This window comes from Hemibagrus wyckioides, linkage group LG29 (assembly GCF_019097595.1).
Source record: "Hemibagrus wyckioides isolate EC202008001 linkage group LG29, SWU_Hwy_1.0, whole genome shotgun sequence".
NCBI lineage: Eukaryota > Metazoa > Chordata > Actinopteri > Siluriformes > Bagridae > Hemibagrus > Hemibagrus wyckioides.
In genome coordinates this window covers 3,886,593-3,910,752 of record NC_080738.1, presented here as the reverse complement: position 1 = coordinate 3,910,752, position 24,160 = coordinate 3,886,593, and the positions used below count along the sequence as shown (strand labels likewise).

Sequence of the window (24,160 nt, the reverse complement as noted above, 5' to 3'; positions counted from 1 at the left end):
GTTACTGCCATAGATGATCAACCCATTGGGAAAGGCCTTCTCACTCACCACACACCTCTCATGGAGTTTCAGATTGGACTCTTTCATCGTGAAAAACTAAAATTTTTTATCATTTCCTCGCCCTCAAACCCTGTCATCCTCGGCCTTCCCTGGCTCCAACTTCATGACCCGATCATTTCATGGAAGAAAGGGGAACTAAGTGGTCCACCTTGTGTCATACAAACTGTTTTTGCTACCAGTTAACCCGTTCATGTCTATCAACGTCCATCGAAAGCCCAGATTCTTCTCTCTGAGTCACACTTCCTAAAGAATATCTGGACTTCCAAGAGGCCTTCAGTAAAGAGAAAGTTGCCAGATTACCCCTACATCAACCCTGGGACTGTGAACTGAACTGTGAACAGAACTCTCACAAATGAGAACAAGAAAAACATCAAGCTTTCAAAATGGGATCAATATGAATAGAAAATATAAAGTAAATATTAAGCACTCTGTTCACCTTCAAGTACCTGTTTAGGTTCAAGTTCCTCATCTTTTGTTCTGTGACAAAGTGTTGTGGAGAGATTCACTCTGTCATGCTTTTATTTCTTCCAGTTTTTCACATTTTCTTCCTAATTTAATCACGACTGATTCGCACCATCTAACTGGGAACAAAATACTGAACTGGACCATACTGGAAAGAGTCAAGTTGGATTTTCTTTAAATACAGTAGGTACAAAAGAAAAAGACAACACAAAAACAAGATGCTTAGTGCCGAAAGAAAAAGAACATGTGTAGTGAAATGTAAAAAATGAAATGGAATAAAAATGAAATGATGTACAGAGTAGCAAGATGGCAGCGCACACAGTTGCTGCGGCTCAGTGATCTACCAGTCAGTGCAGTGAATACCATCTTCAGCCGGAGTGAGCTCCTAAGAATTGGAATTTGCTCCGGAGGCAGTGTTACAGCCGAGTTTATCCGCTCACATAATATCCCGGTGGACATAGCGAGAACCCCCGGCTCACCATGGATTACCATCACAGCGGTGAGGCGGCGCAGGTGGCGCAGAGACAGGAACCAGAAGCGGGGTGGCAGAGCCGGCACGCTGGCTAGGCTAAGAATGCAGCCATTCAAACCACCACTTCCCAGCCTATTTCTTGCGAACGCCAGATCCCTCGCAAATAAGATGGACGAACTAAGGCTACAGATTGCTACCAACAATGCGGTGAGAGACAGTTGCGTACTGTTAATCACGGAGTCTTGGCTTCAACCATCTATTTCGGACTGGGCTATTGGTCTAGCAGGCTACACTGCACAGCGTTATGTCAGGACAGCGGATTCCGGTAAGAGCAGAGGAGGGGGGCTCTGTGTGTACATTAGTAACAGCTGGTGTACAAACACAGTGACTGTAGACAGACACTGCTCCATGGACTTGGAGTATATTACTGTTAAATGCGGGCCCATCTATCTTACATATCTTACATCTATCTCACATTATCTTAGTTTACAGTAGTCATAATAACCGCCGTTTACATTCCACCGGACGCTAATGCTTGCTCGGCTATTGGACTTTTACATGGGAGTATTAGTAAACAGCAGAGCATGCATCCTGATGCTGTGCTCATAGTAGCAGGGGATTTCAATCACGCGGACCTGAAAGCAGCGCTCCCTAGATTCCACCAGCATGTTAGAGGAGCTAACACTCTGGACAAGGTCTACTTTAACATCAAGATGGGCTACAGGGCGAGACCACTTCCACACTTGGCCCAGTCTGACCACGTGTCCCTGCTTCTGATCCCTGCATATGCCCCCCTCTGTAAAACTGCTTCTATCAGCACAACAGTCATCAAAACTTGGCCTGATGGTGCCTCTCAGCAGCTGCAGGACTGCTTCGACAGGACCAACTGGGAGGTGTTTGAACATAAGGACCTGGGAGTGTTCACAGACAGTGTGCTGTGCTACATAAAGAACTGTACAGACACTGTCACAGTGGACAAACGCATCCGGGTTTTTTCCAACCAGAAGCCCTGGATGAACCGGGAGGTAAAGCGGCTGCTCAGAGAGAGAAACACTACTTTCAGGTCTGGAAATCGGGAGCAATACAGTGCTGCCCAAGCTAACCTGAAGAGAGGCATCAGAGAGGCCAAGCTGGATTATAGGAGGAGGATCGAGGACCATCTGGACAATAACAACAGCAGGCAGGTGTGGCAGGGAGTCCAGCATCTCATTAATTTCAGGACCAACCCTGGAGCTGCTGATGGTGACGCCACACTGGCAGAGGAGCTAAACCTCTTCTTTGCACGCTTTGAGGTGGAGCCACCAGAGACAGCCACGCCACACCCCAAGGCCCTGAGCAGCTTAACCCTCATAGTCAACGAGAGGGAAGTTAGGCATACGCTGAGGTCCGTGAACCCAAGGAAGGCTGCTGGACCGGATGGCATCCCTGGCCGGGTACTGAAAGACTGTGCGGATCAGCTGGCTGGAATCTTCACCAAGATCTTCAACCAGTCGCTGGCCCTGTCCACTGTCCCACCGTGTCTGAAATCCTCCACCATAGTCCCATTACCAAAGAAATCTCACATCTCGAGCCTGAGTGACTACCGGCCAGTTGCACTCACACAAGTGGTAATGAAGTGCTTCGAAAAACTGGTCCGGAGTCACATTACATCATTCCTGCCACCAAGCTTCGACACTCACCAGTTTGCCTAAAGGGGAAACAGATCCACAGAGGACGCCGTGGCCACAGCCCTCCATGCTGCACTTTCCCACCTGGAGAAGCAGGGGAGCTACGTCCGGATGCTCTTTGTGGATTATAGCTCGGCATTTAACACCATTCTTCCCATCAAACTGGTGGACAAGCTTAAGGACTTGGGGCTTCCACACTCCACCTGCACGTGGATTAATAGTTTTCTGTCTGATAGCAGTCAGAGGGTCAGAGTGGGCCGACACACCTCTACAGCCCTCAGCCTCAGCACCGGCTCCCCACAGGGCTGTGTTCTGAGCCCCCTGCTCTACAGTCTTTATACCCATGACTGCACCCCCGCTCACCATAGCAACACCATTGTGAAGTTTGCAGACGACACTACGGTGGTGGGACTCATATCAGGAGGGGATGAGTCAGCTTATAGGGACGAGGTGGAGCGGCTCTCATGGTGGTGTAAGGAGAATAACCTGCTCCTCAACACCACAAAGACCAAGGAGCTGATCATTGACTGCAGGAGGAAAAAAATGGACATTACCCCATTTTCCATCAGTGCTGACTGTGTAGAGAGGGTAGCTGACTTCCGGTTTCTGGGAGTCCAGATAGAGGAGGGCCTGACTTGGAGCACAAACACCTCTGAGCTGCTGAAAAAGGCCCAGCAGAGACTCTACTTCCTTAGGGCGCTGAGGAAGAACAACGTCACTCAGAGACTACTGGTGTCCTTCTATCGGTGCTCCGTAGAGAGCATCCTAACCTACTGCTTTGGCGTATGGTTCTCCAGCTGCACAGTGGCTCAGAGGAAAGCGCTCCAGAGGGTCATAAACATGGCACAGAAGATCGTCGGCTGCCCTCTCCCAACACTGGAAGATCTACACTCTTCGCACTGTATTAAGAAAGCCCAAAGCATCCTCAAAGACACATCACACCCCGGATATGATCTGTTTGAACTGTTACCATCAGGGAGGCGATACAGGACAATCAGAGCCAGGACAAACAGACTAAAAAACAGTTTTTATCCAACAGCCATAACCACTCTCAATAATCAAAAACACTGTTTTCATGAGATGTGAAACAATTTTCCGTGCCTATTTATTTATTTTTTATATACTAATTATTATTATTTTTTTTTTTTTTAATTGTTTGAATGTATGTATGACTGCTGCACTTTGACTGGTTGGCACTTTTTCATTTCGTTGTACATGCAAATGGTACAATGACAATAAACTTCTATTCAGCAGTTGAGGTAGTGCAAATAGAAATAGACAAGGACATAAATATAAACATAGCAGCATAATGAAATAATAATAGAGTTTGAGGTAGTGCAATAAATAGTGAACAATAAAAGTTGTGTGTGTGTCCACACAGGTGAAAGAGTGTGTGAGACAGAGAGTTTTGTACAGTTCAGTTCTCTTTAGTCTTGTACAGTACTGAGTGTGTGTGTGTGTGTGTGTGTGTGAGAGAGAGAGAGAGCTTAGTTTAGTAGAGGTCCCGTACTACAATGGTTTAGGTCATATTTAACAAATAGGACTTTCTCTGTTATGATTGGTGATCTCTCCTCCTCCCCAGCCCCTTTGACCTCTGGTGTTCCACAGGGTTCCATTTTGGGCCCTGTTCTATTTTCTCTATACATGTTGCTATTAGGGTTGATTATTTCAAAGCACAATGTTTTGTTTCATCTCTATGCAGATGATTTACAAATCTATCTGCCAGTTGTGCCAAATTCTTCTGATGCTCTTGAATCGATCAACAGATGTTTGCATGACATCAAACTCTGGCTGTCACAAAATTGTCTCTGTGTGAACGAGAGTAAAACAGAATTTATTCTTTTTGGCACCTCCAACCTTCCCAGTTTTGTTGCTGCTGGCCTTGATTCCCCAGCCCCTCATATTAGCCAAGCAGTCAAAAATTTGGGGGTGACTTTAGACACCAGTTTAAACTTTCAGCTACACATTGACTCTGTCGTCAAGGCAGGATTTTTCCATCTTCGCCGTCTCGCAAAGATCAAGCCCTTTCTGAGTCGGAGTGATTTAGAGAAAACCATTCACGCTTTAATCAGTTCCCGGCTAGACTACTTCAATGCTCTTTATATTGGAGTCAGTCAAGCTCGTCTGCTTCACCTGCAACTTCTGCAGAATGCTGCGGCTCATATGCTGACTAACACTCATAAATGTAAACATGAGCATATCACACCTATCCTGTATTCCCTCCACTGGCTTCCGGTACAGTTCCGGATACAGTTTAAACTTCTGCTGTTTGTTTTTAATTCAATCAATGGCCTGACACCTTCTTACTTGTGTGAGACAGTAAGCTTGTACCAACAAAGTAGAGCTTTATGGTCTGCTGACCAGAACATACTTGAAGTCCCTCGGTCAAGGTACAAACAGTCGGGTGATCGCTCCTTTGCAGTGGCAGGTCCTACACTCTGGAACACAATTCCCTATGAGTTGAGTACTATTACTGACCCACCTCTGTTTAAAGCCAAACTAAAGATGTACTTATTTAAATTGGCTTTTTGCTTATAATCATTTTCTGTGTTTTGTCCATTTCATTGTTATCTTATTTAAATTTTATTGTTACATAGAGATTGTTTTAATTACCTTTTCTAAGTTACTCTTTTAAGTTGTTGTAAGGTGCTATACAAATAGATGTTGACTGATTGATTGATTAATTGATAGTATAGTTCAGTCCTGGGTGTTGAGGAGCCTGATGGATTGAGGAAAGAAAGAAAGAAAGAAAGAAAGAAGATAGATAGATAGATAGATAGATAGATAGATAGATAGATAGATAGATAGATAGATAGATAGATAGATAGATAGATAGATCTGCTACCTGTTCAATTTTGTGTCTAACAATGCGAAATTAAAATTTATATGTATATGTACACTATATTGCCAAATGTATTCACTCACCCATCCAAATAATCAGAATCAGGTGTTCCAATCACTTCCATAGCCACAGGTGTATAAAATCATGCACCTAGGCATGCAGACTGTTTTTACAAACGTTTGTGAAAGAATGGGTCGCTCTCAGGAGCTCAGTGAATTCCAGCATGGAACTGTGATAGGATGCCATCTGTGCAACAAATCCAGTCGTGAAATTTCCTTGCTCCTAAATATTCCACAGTCAACTGTCAGCTGTATTATAAGAACGTGGAAGTGTTTGGGAACGACAGCAACTCAGCCACGAAGTGGTAGGCCATGTAAACTGACGGAGCAGGGTCAGCGGATGCTGAGGCGCATAGTGCAAAGAGCTTTCTGCAGAGTCAATCGCTACAGACCTCCAAACTTCATGTGGCCTTCAGATTAGCTCAAGAACAGTGCGCAGAGAGCTTCATGGAATGGGTTGCCATGGCCGAGCAGCTGCATCCAAGCCATACATCACCAAGTACAATGCAAAGCGTCGGATGCAGTGGTGTAAAGCACGCCGTCACTGGACTCTAGAGCAGTGGAGACGCGTTCTCTGGAGTGACGAATCGCGCTTCTCCATCTGGCAATCTGATGGACGAGTCTGGGTTTGGCGGTTGCCAGGAGAACGGTACTTGTCTGACTGCATTGTGCCAAGTGTAAAGTTTGGTGGAGGGGGGATTATGGTGTGGGGTTGTTTTTCAGGAGCTGGGCTTGGCCCCTTAGTTCCAGTGAAAGGAACTCTGAATGCTTCAGCATACCAAGACATTTTGGACAATTCCAACTTTGTGGGAACAGTTTGGAGCTGGCCCCTTCCTCTTCCAACATGACTGTGCACCAGTGCACAAAGCAAGGTCCATAAAGACATGGATGACAGAGTCTGGTGTGGAGGAACTTGACTGGCCTGCACAGAGCCCTGACCTCAACCTGATAGAACACCTTTGGGATGAATTAGAGCGGAGACTGAGAGCCAGGCCTTCTCGTCCAACATCAGTGTCTGACCTCACAAATGCGCTTCTGGAAGAATGGTTAAAAATTCCCATAAACACACTCCTAAACCTTGTGGACAGCCTTCGAGAAGAGTTGAAGCTGTTATAGCTGCAAAGGGTGGACCGACGTCATATTGAACCCTATGGATTAGGAATGGGATGTCACTTAAGTTCATATGCGAGTCAAGGCAGGTGAGTGAATACTTTTGGCAATATAGTGTATATGTATGTTTATAAAACAAATAAATGTGTTTTTTAAAAACAAACAAAAATACCAAAATAAAGAAAATCCACATTTGTTCAATGCTTTATCAATTCAGTTTATTTATCTAACATATTTAATGAAAGTCAAACAAAAAATCTCTAAGGCCCTAAGGAAGAAATTACAGAACTGAAAATACTTTTTATTGTATACAACTAACAAAGTATAAAGCAAATGATTACATAAAGTAATCCTGGTTACGTCACTTCGCATGTGACGAGGCTCGTCCAATCAGGTGCTAGGTCATGGTGACGCGGTATGTTCCTCCAATCACAGACGAGGTCACGATTCAAAGCGCAGAACCAAAACATGTAAACAGAGATGTTACTCTTTCCTGGGATTTGCCTACCGTTTTCATTTTTACATCACTCTTTACATTTACCTCACTGCTTGCAATGGCTTACTCACTGTGAGTCAAACGGCTGCTCGACAGAGGAACTGAAGAGGAAGAGGCGGGGCTGCACAGTCCTAAAATCACAGTAAGTCTAAATTCTTCTAATGACATAACCCATGCTTTCATTTGGCAGAACCAGTGTAAGTTTTGTAACAAAGCATTTTTACTTGTATTTTGTAGGAGGCAGTCCATCGGCTACACAACTCTGAGGCAAACTGTAGGTGCTATGACCCAGAGCTTGGGTATGGATGAAAGATATGGGCTAACATGCACTCTGTTGTTTCCAAAGCAAATAAACAAGATGTTTTAACTCCGTACTTTTTGCCTTGTGGAATAAAAATTCTACTGTACTCACTACTAAAATCTGACTCCAGCTCCACACTGACCCGACAGCTCAGTCTAAGTGAGACTCATAGTTAGTAAGGCCTCAAAACTAAATAAGCCAATCAAGCAGACTAGATGAATACAGATAAGAGATTTTATTTTGTAATCAGCGCTGACACAAGAATTGAGATGCTCACGCATGAACGTCCCAACAACCTCTCTCCGGGGAACTCCAACTACAGCCTTTATATACATTTCCCTTATCTTCCCAGTGCAACACGTCACTGGTTCTTTGCCTAGACAATCCCACCCATCTTTCTTTTTTAGACCTTTTAGATTCTTTTTTACACCATTATCTTTGAATTTACAACTTTTCAAATACCATTATAATTAAAACTTCCCTACATCATTATATTAAAAATTGGGCGTTTTCCGCCCCCACCAGTGGGATTGTCTTCGGCCTCACTCTTGCCAACACCTCATTCTTCTTCAGGAGACAGCATGGGTAAGTTCTCAGTCCTTCAGGGGCCAACACCCTTTCTTTTATTACACTCTACACTTCACGGCTTTCCTGATTTATCCGCTGTCTTCTACGTATGTACTCTAGATATTTCGCCTGGTACCACCATTGCCATCCAGCACGCGCTGCGTTTACTTCATGATGAGATCACTGCCGCTCCAGGTACCAGCGGAGCGAAGATTGACCATAATAATCTAGGGTGCATCTCTGCCATTGATTGGTCCAAGTTTGGAAAGCCTGGTACCGCAGAGAAGGCGTGCCAGACTGACATCATTGATACAACTATTTGTTCTTCAAAGCCCTTGCAGCCTGTGTGCAAGGCCCGTGACCGGCCAACATGCCGTGTTAAACCTTATATTGTTCTTAAGCTCAAACGACCTAACGAATAAACCTTACCTGAGAACTCACTCCTGCTGTCCCCCGATTATTTCACACTACATCAAACACACACCTCATACATATATCCTCATTTACAAAATTATCTCCCACAGCCTCCACAGATTAACCTTGCCATATAATGAGACGGTCACCTCAATTTAGTGGGAGCCCTGTCCATAAGCCTGGAATTGCACGATGAAGGCCTGGATAAAATGACTTTGTTGGTAAGTAATTTTCACTGTGTTGTTGGTATTTAGTTGTTGTTACATTTTGTTGTCACCATGTTGTTCTTAATTATTGCTATTTATCTGTGTATTTATGTTTGGTTGGTTGTAGTTTTTAAAAAGATATTCACTTGTTTCTAGTTGCCCGCAAAACATACTACAAGACCGTGTGCAGAAATTTTCCGGTACAACCTGCCAGAGCTAGCAAGTGTGGCTGCAGCTAATAAGACCTCAGCCCGGAGTCACCAGAGGAGGAAGAGGGTAAGACAGATTAGAATTAAATTTGTTTTACTTATTTCTGTTGCATTAGTATAAACTGTAATGATGTACATGTTGCTTATCATATGTAACAATTGTGTTTTCAGCTCTTGGAGGTGAGGCAAAGTGTACTGGCTGAGGACGAAGTGGACTTCTCGAGGGGAATCATAAATATACATTTTCATATATATATATATATATATTTCGCTTGTATGATGGTTTTGTTACAGTGTAACCAATTGGGAGGAATGCGATGCAGTTGACGCTGATGGGAGGAGCCAAGTCGCGCAAACGCCACCCCGGAAGATTAACAGAAGATTAACTGGAAGAAGAGTCAGGCTATAAAAGCGAGACACCGACGCCGCATCGGGCACGTTTTGTTTTAAGTATATGGTGTATTGAAGCATATGTACAGCTGTTTGACCCAGAGCACAGGTACGGATGAAAGATATGGGCTAACATGCACTCTGTTGTTTCCAAAGCAAATAAACAAGATGTTTTAACTCACCAGCAATACACCAGCAGGTCGTCTAGGTAGATGAGAACCATCTGAAACACCAGGTCACTCATTATGGCTTGCATGAGACGCTGGAATGTCGCCGGCGCATTACAAAGGCTGAACGGCATTCACTGGTATTCATACAATCCAAATGGCATGACAAAAGCAGTCTTGTGTCGATCTTTTTCATGAACCGTCACTTGGTGGTACCCGCTTGCAAGGTCTATTGACAAGAATACTTTTGCAGTGCACAGAGCATCTAAGCTCTCATCTATTCATGGTAACGGAAAAGCATCACTTCTGGTTTTTGTGTTTAGCTTCCTTTAGTCCACGCACAGGCTCAGACTGCCATCTGACTTCCAAACTAAGACCACCAGGGAGGCATACGAGCTTGAGCTTTCTTTGATGACACCTTTTTTTAGCAATCCAGAGATATGTTCCCTTACTTCCCCAAATTGGTTCGGGGGTACCCGGCGATATGGCTATGAAGACACAGGAATGTCATTGATCACCCGAATCTCATGTTTTACCCGATCCGTATGACGATCTCATACTTCATCAGCAGTGCTCTCAACTCCAGTTGTTGTTCAGGGTTACCGCCAATCTGCACCTTTTCCAAGGGAGACTGCTTGTCCTCTTCAACCCCAGTCATTGATCTTTGGCTAATGGTGACCTCCTTGTGGTCGGCAGAGATCCACTGGAATCTTACTTCACAAGAGCTACTCTCAATGCAATGGCCCTGTAAGCATCCCAAGCCTAACCTTTGGGGGCAGCCACACATCCTCTGGCAAGAAGTTTACAACCTGCACTGAGAACATGCAACTACTAGTTGGCACCAAGGTTGGTATCAGGACCAGACCACCTGGCAAGGGTGCATTTCCTGGTTCAAACAGCCCCAGGCCTCGGCTCTGCACCAAACCTTTGTGAGTCCTAGCCTGAATCATAGCTACTGAGGCCACAGGTATGTGCGTACTGTGGTCTCCCGCTGCCCTAACTAAAGTGGTCGCCTCCACAAGAGCAGCCTCCTGTACCCTTCTGAAGGTGGCTCTCCAGTCTGGGTCCAATGTTCCCTCAAGGGCATTGTCAAACTCTTGGCCAGAATCAACTCTTTGTAACACTGGGCGATATTCATACCAATTATGGCGGGGGGTGTTGGGTCTGCTTCCATGCCTTCCTGATCACGCACTACTAAGAGCTCACATCCAAGTCAACCCCATCACCTGTATATCTAGCTTGACATACCCAAGGTATGGAAGTGGCAACTTGTTAGCAGCAGTAATCTTTAACCACTTGGTAGTACAGTGCATATCTTTGTCCTTTCCATGCAGACACTTTCTTGAAAAAACTCTCACTAAGGGTATTGGCATTACTGCTGGTATCCAAGAGGCACCTGACAGCCACACCCCTAATGTGAATTTCCACTTCTGGGCACTTACCCACTGCACATTCGAGAAACCGCTCTTTGGTAAGTTGGCTGATTTCTGAGCTGTCAGACCCCCCTCTCATTGCCCGGCTCTTCACAATGGAGGGGCCCCATTTCCCTGAGCCGAGGATTCGTGTGCAGCAGGGGCATAGTTTTTTTTCCTGGGAGCGTGGTGCAGTGCATTGCCTAGCTAAGTGACCACTACCTTCACATCTATGAAGGCAAATAGGCTGGCCATCATGGGTATACTTTGGCTTAAACTTAGCTTTGCCAGATTTTGCCACCTGAATCAGATCTTTGAGTGGTGAGATCTCGGACAGCATTTGTAAGCTCACTGATTGCTTTCCCCTGTTGTGTGATTACTTTAATAATTTCTTGCAGGGCTACCCTTAAATCACTTGGTACAGTGGTGGCTGTTTTCACGTGCCCTGTTTCTTCATCTGTACCCACACCCACTAAGTTTCGGCTCCTCACAACATTCACACTGTCGGGTCTCTCCTCTGAAAACCACATTAAGGCTTCCTCACAGACACTGAATAACGTAGCACAGTGTCACTCACGAACAACCTTACAGAGTTCTCTCTGAAGGGCAGAATCCCTCACCCCCTCAATGAACTAATCTCACAACGCAAACTGTATGTTATGTACCGCATGTTGTATGTTAGGAACAGCATTGGGAGACTGCTGAAGAGCAGCATTTAGCATCAACGAGGGCATGCAAATAATCAAAAATCCTCCACCTCCAACTGTTTTCGTGCATAGAAAGCATGTAGTAACTGAGGGGTTGTTCGCTTTTCTCTAAAGGCTGCCCTCAAGTAGGCGAACAGGTCATGAGGCTGCTTACCCCCCCCCCTCCCCCTCCATACAGAATTTGACCTCCTCAAGAGCTGAGCTCCATAAATGGGAAAGGACAACGTCTATCTGGTCTTCTTTATTCAGACCTCTGACCCTAGTTACCCGCTCAAGTTCCTCAATAAACTCATCTACAGTTTGGCATTCTTTACTATAATCACCACTAAAGGGTACAATTTGTTTCTGTCTGGGAAGATAGACATAAGATCTGGTGTTTACATTGTTCATGTTGGCCAAAGTTGACATTACTTGATCCAGCTCCAGGAGCTGTGTCTGAAGCTGTAAGATAGGGTTACCTTCCTCAATGTCTACTTCTGGAGCTGCTGCTCCTTGGATGTCCTCAGCTAGAGTGGCTGCACCATCTTCTTCTTCTCCTTCTTCATCCATGACTGAAGCACAGCGATACAAAGTCTCAGTTCTTGAACAGTCTGTTAAACCAGCACCGTCCTTCGGTAGTCACACAGCACTGGTCCTTGGTCCCTCAGCAGATCTTTGAGGAATAGCACACGACTTTCTGCAGTCCATCTAACATACTGCTGCTCCTGACTACTACCGTTGTTAAATACCACCCACAATATTGCTTGCATTAAAGAAAAGAACCAACTAAAAGGAAAATTATTTTCACAATGGTTACCATTCTGTGTGGTCAACTACACATTTGTTAACATTTTACACTTGTGATTTGCCTTTTGTCCAGCAGGGCTACACACACACACACACACATACACACCACTCTAAAATATGGCATAATTTCATGTAAATAAAACTTATTTTACACTTATGCTTTTTTTAAAAAAAAAACTTTTTTATGAACAATAAAACACATTTACATGAAATTATGCACCCTGTTGGACTTCCATGACCATGCTTGCAGAGGCTGGCATGCAGAGAAGAACCTGGCATCGTCTTAGGACTGGGTTGATGATCTCAGGATGATCTGGGGCTTTTTGTCCTCTGTGGTGCTAACTGCAGTGTCCCGATGCAGAGTGTTCATGGGAAGCACATTCCTTCTCTTTTGGGGCAGTAGGAGACAAGAGCATGCGTGTCTGTAAACACAAACTGGGAGGAGAATGTGGCCCTATCTCTTGTCGCCAGCAGTGCAGGGGGAAGCTCTGGTTTGTTCTGTCTCACGGTTCCCACCATGGCCAGCTCCCTCCTTAGCACCTCCTGGCCAAGAACGTGACATAGGATGTGAAAAAGTTGTCACAAGCGATGCTGTGTCCTTGAAGACCCTCTGTCACCTCAAGAACCACACGCTGGCTCTGATTCTTCTCTGGCTGTGTACAGCTGCATGTTCCAGGCGTAGCTAATCTGGGTATCGCAGGCTACCCAGATTTTGATTCCATACTTGCCATGTTTACTTGCCATATATTGTTTGAATCCACATCAACCTCTGATCAACAGGACCAGGCACTCATCCACTGTCACATCAGTGCTGGGATTATACATTAGCTGCAGGCGACACACCCACTTATCCCAGACATGTCGGATGGCAGCCAGTTTGTCTCTGGTATGGCACGCTGGTCTGATGTTGCGATCATCAAAACGTATGACTCTTGAAATGAGGTGGAATGTCTTCAGCAACATGGTGGCACAAAAAATTGTCCTCCCTGTCTGAACTTGCCACAGGCTGGATGTAGCCTCTGTACTGGACCGGTTGACCCCAGCAAGAATCAAAAGACTCAGATTTCCCTGTTGATCTATTTTTATCTACTTTCGTTCCAGCTGTAACCATATACACAACACCCCTCCTTGTTGGTCATTTCTAGTACTATCTTTTCAATTTCCTCTGACATAAACACCTCAAAGTTCGACTTTATGCTAACAGCATGAGAGACAGCATACCTTGTTTGCCCTCCTCTCCCACTGTGCCCCCAACATACAGTGTCGGTTGCTTGGAGGAATGGAGGACCAGATAATATTTCCATCCTTGGATTGGAAAATATCTTTAGTTTCAGGAGGCTCCTCTTCATCACCCTCTGATACTTCCTCCTCCTCCTCTTCTGCAGGTTCTGCCTCATCTCTCTCCTCCTCCACAGGGTCAAAAATGAGGTCAAGGGCCTGTAATGCACTGTAGGTCCTCTTCATTTTGCTGTCTCAGAGTGAAATGGGAAATGCCCCATTGATGCTATAAATTCAGTTTTTGTTTGTTTGTTTGTTTATTGTTATCTTGTCCCCAATTTGGCAAAGGCATATCTCATAGCTTTTGTTTTGTCTGGAGGCCCAATGAAATGCAATGCCCAATGCTTTGAAGTGTGTTTGACTGTGTGTGTGTGTGTGTGTGTGTGTGTGTGTGTGTGTGTGTGTGTGTGTGGAAGACCACAGATGTTATATTATTATTTAGAAACACATAATTCAACAAAAATAGTAATAATTAATTTTACTTGCAAAGAGCATAGTATAGAACCATCCATGTCATTTTCAGGCAAGTATGTGGAAAAAAAAAGTATTTTCATTCAAGGATTACTGATTTAATTCCCACTAAAAATACCCAAGAGACCAAATTTACTATTCAATTAATTTAATTCAGAAAAAAAGAGAATCCACTAATCTTTTGGTGTTAATGACTGAAGATGAAATTCCCTTCTCTTCCAGCAGATGTCGCCACTTGCACTTGGTTTGTTAACAGTATAAAGAGAACGGAAATAAAGTTAGACAAAAGATTTTTAAAAAAATTGCTTTTACCCTTTCTTTTGGGCAGCTGGTAAATATATATATAGTTGAATGTTCTTATTAGATTATCAAGGAAACATTTATTTTTTCTGCCAATTTAATTCAAACTTTAATATATTTTATATTTATTACACATGAACTGAAATATTCCAAGTCTTTTTGCTTTTCATTTAGATCATTATGGCTCGCAACTCATGAAAATGAAACATCCAGTATCTCAAAATATTAGAATCTTTAATAAGATACTTACAAAAATTATTTAGGATGCAGAAAAGTCAATTGTCTGAGTAAATTATGTTTATTTATGCATGTAATATTTGGTTGAGGCTCCTTTTGCACAGATTACTGCATTAATGAGGAGTGGCATGGAGGCCATCAGCCTGTGGCACTGCTGAGGTGTAATGGAAGCCCAAGTTACTTTGATATCGGCCTTCAGCTCATCTGTATTGTGGGGTCTGGTGTCTCTCGTCTTCCTCTTGACAATACTCCATAGATTCTCTATAGGGTTCAGGTCAGGTGAGTTGGTTGGCCAGTCAAACACAGTAACACCACAATCAGCAAACCAGTTCCAAGTAGTTTTGGCACTGTGGGCACGGGCCATGTCCTGCTGGAAAAGGAAATCAGCATTTCCATAAAGCTTGTCATCAGATGGAAGCATGAAGTGCTCTAAAATCTCTTGGTAGATTGCTGCATTGACTTTGGACTTAATGAAACACAGTGGACCAACACCAGCAGATGACATGGCACCCCAAATCATTACTGACTGTGGACACTTCACACTCGGCTGAAAAGAAGACTTTGAACCACTGAGTAATCTCCAATTCTTCTTCTCCTTAGTCCAGATGATATGCTTCTGATGTCTCTCAAGTGGCTTGACCCTAGAAATGTGACAATTGTAGACCATTTTCTGGACACATCTGAGTGTGGTGGTTCTCGATCCTCTGACTCCAGCCTCAGTCCACTCCTTATAAAGCTCCACCACATTCTTGAATTGGCTTTGCTTGACAATCTTCTCAAGATTACGATCATCACACTTTGCCTATCCAGTCTCCTTTCCATGAATATGCTTTGATACAGCGCTCTGTGAACAGCCAGCCCTTTCAGCAATGATCTTCTGTGGCTTACCATCCTTATGGAGGGGGTCAATGAGTGTCTTCTGGACAACCGTCAGGTCAGCAGTCTTCCCCATGATTGTGGTAGTGTGTACTGAACCTGATTGCGAGAATTGTGGGATTTCTACTGCATAAAAAGTGAGTTGCTCAAAGTGGAAATGAAATATTCTAATGTTTTGAGATACGCTTTTTTCTGTAGGCCACAATTATGAAAGTTAAAATAGAAAAATGCTTGGAACATTTTAGTTTATATGAAATGAGTCTAGAATATATACGCTTCTCATTTTCTGAAGTAACTTAAGCAAAACATGTTGAACTTTTCCACGATATTCTAATTTTTCCAGATATACCTGTATATATTTCTATAGCATGCAGAAACACGTCTTCAGTTAAAGTTCACATCACATATCAGAATGAAGAAAAATCTCTGTCACTTTATCTGTGTCATGGATGTTGACTTTATAATATCTTTATATCTTCAGGGGTTTCCACACACCACGATCTCTCTAGAGTTTACACACAATGGGGACAGTGGGTGGATCTGATACTAAATTGTGCCCTATGTGTGTGTGTGTGTGTGTGTATGTGTGTAGCACTGGGGTTTCATCCAGAGTGTATTCCTGACTCATTTACTCATTACTCTTCTGAACGGGAGTCAGGTGAACGTCTCCACAGCTGGAGAGCACGCGCTCCACAGACCGCCATGGGTCACCACAACGCTCGGCTGCTTCCTCATCTTCACCATCGTGGTGGATATTTTGGGCAACCTGTTGGTGATTTTCTCCGTCTACCGGAACAAGAAACTTGGGAACGCTGGTGAGTGACATGCGCGATCCAGAAATGACATGCTGCGTTTGTCAATGTTCATCAAAAGATGTGAAAACTTTCCTTCAAGAAAGACATATAATGTCAATGGCATGGCCTGAAAATAGTCCGGACCTCAATCCAATTGAAAATCTATGGTGGAAATGAAAGAAAATGGTCCACGACAAGGCTCCAACCTGCAAAGCTGATCTGGCAACTGCAATAAGAGAAAGTTGGAGCTGGATTGATGAAGAATACTGTTTGTCGATAGTTAAATCCATGCCTCAGAGTGATTCCATATTTTTTTCCTCGGTTTGATCTGTAAAAACAGTTGCAATTGACTACAGTTTTCTTTCTTTTTTATTTTTGTAAGTGTTTCATAAAGCCAGAAGGTTGGAATGTTAAATGAAAATAGTTTTGTGGCATGTCTGTGATTGGGTTTTTTCTACACAGTCCTAGAGGATTATCAGTCTGATGGATTACAGGAACAGGGTGGAGGTGATGACCACAGCAGCACAGGTGGACGTGGATGGAGTCAAATTCCCGGCCTGGATTATCGTCCCAGTCCACCACTGGTCAAGTCGTTGTTGTTGCGTTCGGTTCCTTGGGTTTTTACTAGGTTTTTCATTTTCAGTGATGCCCTCAGGTATCTGTTTTTTGTTTATTTCATGTTGTGTTTGTTATGGCGTGTGGTTTGTGTTATTTTTAGTTCCTAAACTCAAGGACTGCTGTTGTTATCCTGCACTTGGGCCTGACCGGCTTCATCCCTCCAAAACTTGACACCAGTTCACCAAAGCTACTCTTTCTTTTCTTAATTTCCAGATGCAGATCGATGGGATGGCTGACCGGTCCGAACCAGGGATGAGTATCCACAGCATGGACAGGATTTAGGATCAGTTGAACCAAGTATTCAGACAATATTAGGAAAAGAAATCCAGCCAAGAGAGAAATGCAGTCAAGGAAAAGAAAGAAAGTGTTTCTCCAGATTAATTGTGACTAGGCCCTTTTCCTTCTGTTTCCACATTTTCTAATTCTTTCCTTTCAGCATGACCTTAGAAAAGTGAACATCTTGTACAGAGTTTCTTAATCATCTATTGCAGGATCATTCAATCTGTTTTCACTCCTTTACCCAACTTTAACCTTTCACCTTGTAAATTAAAGAAATACTTTTGTTCCTTTTTTATTGAAAATAAAATATAAATAATTTGACTTTCATTCTTCAGTTAAGTTGCCTTTATTTGTCACGTACATTATTGCACTGAAAATTCTTTCTTTGCATATCCCATCCCTGGAGGGTTGGAACGCAGGGTCAGGCCATGCCCACACCTTTTCACCTTTTTAATACCTTTTCCTTTCCTATTTTTCTGTCCCTTTTGGCCTTCTGTCCACACTGAGACAGTGTATATAGTCAGATCTTTTGATGAGACAGATCTTTTGGAAAACACCCCAAAGTGGATAAATTTTAAAACTGTGTTTTCACATGGCAGAGTGGACTGTGGAAACCGAGGCTTTTAAAAACGATTTTTAGTCATGTGACCAGTTCAGCTAAGATGGTGGACAACATTGTAGCGCAGGACAAAGAGCCGGAAATTAAATAAATGACGCAGGTGAAAGTATCTTGGGTTTTCCTCATGTGCAGTACAGGGATGTTTTCTACAGAATCACTTTCAGACGTTTCGGTGTGGATGAACAACTTTTGGGAAACAACTGAAAACAATAATGTGGACGCGGACCGTTTTTAGACGAAAACACTGTTTTTAAATTTATCCGGATTGGTGTAGACCAGGGGCATCGCTAGGGCTATTCATTGGGGGCTCGAGCGGTCAGAAAACACAACAATCTTATTATTCAGATAATAACCTAACTTCATTTTTTATGTTAACACAGGTGATAAAAGTCAGCTAACAAGTGCATGTTGTGTCAAAAAGGAGGCCCACTGTGTAACAGTGCCTGCAGAACCAGATCACCAGAGGGCATCATCGCCTGAGTTTTGACAGTCTCAAACTTACTTCCGGTCTCGCTCGGGTATTTAAACAGCTATGCCTATGTGTTCACTGCGAAGTATCATTCTCTTAGATTGCGTACCAAGCCTTGTATATTATATTGTGTCTACTACGTGTATGATCCCTGCCTGACCCTAGAGCTACGATTGTTCGGTTTTGCGATTTTGGTTTTGTTTGCAGTGTTTTGTTTTCTGGCTTTTGACCCTTTTGTGTGTCCATAACGATACTGAAATTTGCCTGCTGATTTTGTTAAAATAAAGATCTGCGTATGGATTCTGCTACGCCTGCCTCCGGTGCATCCTAGCGGATCTTCTCGCTACTATTGTACGCCAAGGATACATGATCCGATTTTACCAAGACCAAGTAGCAGAGCTCGAAGCCACCAACGCCTTGCTACAGCAACAGCCTCCCGCAGCCGCTGCAGCTCCAGCACCACCCCCACGCAGTGAGTTACTACGCTTCGCACTACCCGAAAAGTTTGATGGTGCCGCTGATCGCTGCCGGGGTTTCCTGCGCCAATGCAATAATTTCTTCACGCAGCAGCCAGAGGTCTACGGCAGCGAGACCGTCAGATGCGCCTTCATGCTATCGCTGTTGATGGGTAAAGCACTGGACTGGGCTGCGGCTGTATGGAATTCGGATACCCTAGTTTAGACTACCGCGGTAAAGTTAGTTTTACATTCGCATATTCGCATTTCCGGCTTCAATCGCTGCTTAAATAAACCCGCAAATAAGACACATATATACATATATTTCCTCTCTACATAGTCTTTAAGCTACACCCTCTTTTTTCTTGAGTAAGCGCTTACATTAAACAAATTTTGAAAGCATAATCCCTATTGTTCTCTACGGCGCAAGGAATGATTTAGGGATTATCGCAAAGTGCATCCCACTGACAAAAAGCGTAGAACGATATTGATTTTTCCTTCTGTTCAGCGTCTGAAGGCTCAAACAACTACGTTGCCAACTACAAATGCCAGACTGATAAAATATGAATTTTTAACAAAAATGCAGCAACATTTTTTTTCTTCATTTTAAACATTAGCATACACAATGGAATGAATGATAATTAAATATATATAAAACTATAGGGCTTTAACAAGCAAAATAATGTAACTGTTTGATAAGCCTATTCCATTTCTTAAATTATATATATATATATATATATACACACACACACACACTTTTTTTTTTTCTACATTTTTGATTTTTTAAAAATTCAATAGCTTCTTAACCAAAAGAGTTGGACAAATTCCACTCATACCACCATGGACAGTTCCCCCTCATCTACTTACTACACCCTTTTGTTTTACAGTTCACTCATTTTCTTTATATTTTTTTTCTACATTTTTGTTTTTTTAAAAATTCAGTAGCTTCTTAACCAAAAGACCATACCACCTTGGACAGTTCCCTGTTCTGTATCTTCTACACTTTTTTTATTTATTTTTTATTTTTTTTTTATTTTTGCATTTCACTCAACTTTGACTATTTTTATTATGTCTTATTATTATAGCACGTTACAAAATTCAATTGCTTCCAAAAAAGATGGAGAGATGCCACTAATATTGTCACTCACATTTTATTTTTGTATTTCAGTAATTTTTGTGCAATATATTGTACTTGCATTGTATTACTCAACTACTGTGTTGATCTGCTTGCATTGGAGTCATGACATATAAAATAACGAGTGACCCAATCCTTCAAAATTTAATGACGTCAGTAACAACCACTACAGGAACACCATCTTCCCTACAATATTTACTAATGATGATTTCAACAGAGCTCAGGATACAAAGGACTGACAGATAACACATCAACAACAATAACAGCACATTCTGGGTACAATGAAAACTAATGAATAGTTTGCAAACATTCAAATTTTCAGATAAAGCTAGTAAAGTAACCTATGTAAGCACAACAAAATTGCAAGCTACTGAATTAAATCCTGATTTAAAATTAGCAGACAGAAAGGACCTCAGCCACTTCAACAATGGACTGTCCTCTCTGTTGCGGTCAGTAAAGTGCCTCTGCTCCCTGAAGGCCAACAGAGAGACTGAGGAGAAGCATTTCTTCTTTTTGTGTACCACAGGAGGTCCTTACAGTTCTGTATTCTTGTGTAAAGATCTGTCTTACAGACAGATCTTTGGGTTAAGATACTTTGAAGATCAACCAGCTAACATCGCTGTTGAAGACCCGCTACACTGCTACCTTCAATAAATTCTTCTCCCCACAAGAACTGTGGTCAAGCTTACTTATTTTATGTATTAGAGAAATCTAATACATAAAATAATAATCTAATCCGAACCACTGCTCAGCCAAATACAGCAAAATCTAACAACACAACCACATTTGCACATTTACACGATTTGTACAGTAATTTATCTTATTCTGCACTACTTTTTACATTTCACATCCACATCTTTATATATATATATAATTTTACACATTTATACATATTTTTTCTTATTTTTTTTATTTTATTTGATTGTAAATGAAATTTATGTTCTTATATTCTAGAATTTATCTTATGTCTTGTCTTTCTATTGTCATTTTGGCTCCTTTCTCTTTCTATTTCACTGCATATCATACTGTGTATCGTTATGTATGTGACAAATAAAATTTTAATTTGGCATTCTCACTGGCTACTTTTTTGTGGTTCTTTATAGGTCTGTGAATATTCAGTCCTGATTGCCAGCCATTGGGTGTAATATACACAATATACATTTAACTGTATACTCTAATTAATTTGCTCTATAGTAAATTAATATTAGCTATTTAAAAATGACAAACATATTTTCAGATCAAATTTTAGCTATAAAATATGTCCACAAATGTCCTGACCATGCCATACTAATACAAAACAATGATAACCCTCAAGACCTGATGTCCACTGAGATGGACTTTAAACTTTAAAAAAAATCCTGTGCTCTACAACTTTGAATTGTTTTCAAATTGACTTTAAATATTAACACTTGATACTGTTAAAATTATAAACAGTGCAAATTGATGAAGCTACCATGGACATAAAAATTTTAAAGGTGAAGTGTGCTAACTCCTTCTCTATTCAATTAAGGGTCATAAGTTGATTGCAATTGGTCAATTAGGGCCCAATCAGTGACCTGGGATTCTTCAAATTCGAAAGATACATTTTTATTGGTTTACAGAGAAAAAAATGTACATTCCAATAAAAGCTGGTCTGAAAGGGTTCATCGCATGATAAACTGGAATTACCAACATTTGGATCTCTTGAGGAAATTTTTGCTTGCATTTCGACCAGACAGAAAAATCTGAAGAATCTTTTCAGGAAGGCCTTGTAGCACTATTAACGGTAAGCACTTTGTACTTCACTTATTTGCAAAATGTTTAATAGGCCGTGTGGTGATTGTTTTTAGACTTTAGATGTAAATATATGTAAATTCATTACATATGCTTAAACATGATAATCAGCTTAAAATCTCCCAATTTTTTTTAGCAATATTGAACATGTTAGTGAGTTGAACTTGTAAGGCAGGGGTTCTCAACCTTTTGCAACTCATGGCTCGTCAATGACTGTTTAAAAACATTCCGAGGACCACCTTTCCAAATATGATAATATGAACACAGAATAACACGATGTGCTGATGTGATTGGTGTTGCAATATTTAAACACAAATTAGCTTTTAGATAATGCATCTTGGCTTGAGTGTTTTTGATCATATAAATTCATAAGAACATTTAGATAATTAGACAATAAGATTTGTCAATTAAAAAATGAATTAAAATTAATTTGGGGCTAGTCTAACACTGCCTACCCGGCCCACCAGATGGCGCTCGAAGGTCCACTAGAGGTAAACGTTAGTTACTTTGTTGATTTACTATGATTTAGTGTTTTTGTAAATTAAATAACATTAAAGGTTCTGTACTCAATAAGTCAGAAACATTACTCCAGAATTATCTGTCTTTGTTACACACATGCAATCACAAACATGCATGTTTATGTGTATATCACACAAACAATAAAAAAACATACACACAAAAATGATCCCAGTAGAATGTAGCGCATAGTTCCCCAAGAGCAATGTTTGCAGAGATTGTGTTTAGGGGGCATAGACTTAAGATTATATGGTTTTAATTTGTTCAGGTTTTATTTAGTTTGTTATAGATATGTCATAGTATGTTTGCATATAGGGTTATGCAAAAAAAAAAAAAGGCTGATTAATTGCAGGCCTAAGTAGGCTACAATTTGCCCCTTTTTATTTAGGTAATTAGGCTACATTAATGGTTTTATGAATTGACCGATCTACTATTGATAAATTCTACTATTGTCCTTCAGTTTACTTGAATTTTTGGCTTCCTTTCCACCATCATTCATTGTGTAGTTTTACATAAGCCTCTGGCCTATTTTACATTTTTCATTAATCTTTACTGATAGATTTAAAAACGTGTGACCCATTTTACCTGGACATATCAGCTGAGTTTTGGGGTGCTTGTTGAGTTTAAATGTCGAAAGATCCTAAAGTATTCTACTTAGCAATATATTTTCTTTGTATAGCAGAGATTCACAACAATTTATAATAGTAACACTTAAGATGGTCTTGCATTATTTTAAGTGGTTTTCTACAAAACAAAGTCTCAAATTACGTGACTTCAGCCTACTCTTTTAACCACTTGATATGTGTCCTTTAACAATTATATCTCAGCTACAATAAAGATCTGTTTGTTTAACTGTTAAGAGTTGTATGAAATTGAATGGTTTTATTATCAAACGAATAGGTAATTTTATCTCAAGCTTTATATTTATGACTAAAACTTAGACTTTTTATTTATGGCCATATGATTTTAATGTATTTAATACCTGAAATTTAATAACAGAAAATGGGAAGATACCGAAAAGGAAAGGGAGCTTCAAGAAAGGACCTATGGTCATTGGTTGGAGGAGAAGAAATAGTGGTTATGGAATTTCTGAAAGCTGACCTGGGCTGTGAAGATACAACATACACCTCAAAGGTGTGGTCCAACCTGTCCTATAAACTTTTTAAAAAAGACAGTGTCATAAATCGTCACTGGTTATGGGTGATTTGGACAATGAATCGCAATGGAGTACAGGACAAAGTAAAAAAATTACAAAAATGCACAACACAGAAACTGGCAGTAAAGGATGCTGAATCTGTCCCTACTGATGACACGTTTCACAAAGACAGACATCGGACAGTGATAGTTAGAGGTTGCAATTAAATCATGGCCATCATCACACATTGAGAGAGTAGAGCCGCAAGTCCCAGACACACTAGACTCCAACAATGAACACATAGAAGAGAATTGTCTTCAAAATCACAAGAGTCACTTCGTGATGTAGAAGAGCCATCTGTCATGTGCACACACCCATCCGAGAGTGAGGTGAAAGAGACATCCTGCAGTCAAAGACTGGGCTCATCTGATGCTGAAATAAGTACTTTTCCGGAGCAAGACACTACTGACAGTGAGGTTGGGCAAAAGACAAAGAAATATAAAATGGAAACAAAAGAAGTGAAAGAAACCAAGGGGAATGATAAATGGAGGAAGATGCCTTAAATGCCCAAAAAATGTACCATTACATTGGACCTAAAGAAATGGAAAGAAATTGAACCAGAGAAAGGTTCTACTAAACTAAAACAACCATGGACCCATTATTTTTATAACAACTTCAGAAGAAAAAATCCTTGCTGCACAATAGCTTTTAAATATCAGCATGTTAAGCTTGAGAAAAGAAGAAAACAACATTCCCATTATTTAGTAATCTATGGAGTCTGCACATTCCCTTCATGCACGGCAAAATACACTTTTCAAATTACAAAGAAACCCTGCATTAACAGAAAAATCAAAATTACAGTCATCCACAGAGGAAAG

The 24,160-nt window shown here is 41.5% G+C and overlaps 1 protein-coding gene and 1 long non-coding RNA gene across 3 annotated transcripts in view; one reads left to right on the top strand and one right to left on the bottom strand.

Moving 5' to 3' along the window:
- Positions 1–24,160, bottom strand: part of LOC131348988 (NACHT, LRR and PYD domains-containing protein 3-like) — a 412,464-nt gene that overhangs the window by 246,514 nt on the left and 141,790 nt on the right. The window lies entirely within an intron of this gene.
- Positions 8,206–15,805, top strand: LOC131349021 (uncharacterized). The gene is made up of 3 exons (XR_009204022.1): positions 8,206–8,671; positions 8,813–8,932; positions 9,037–15,805. It is a non-coding gene; the product is annotated as an uncharacterized LOC131349021 (long non-coding RNA).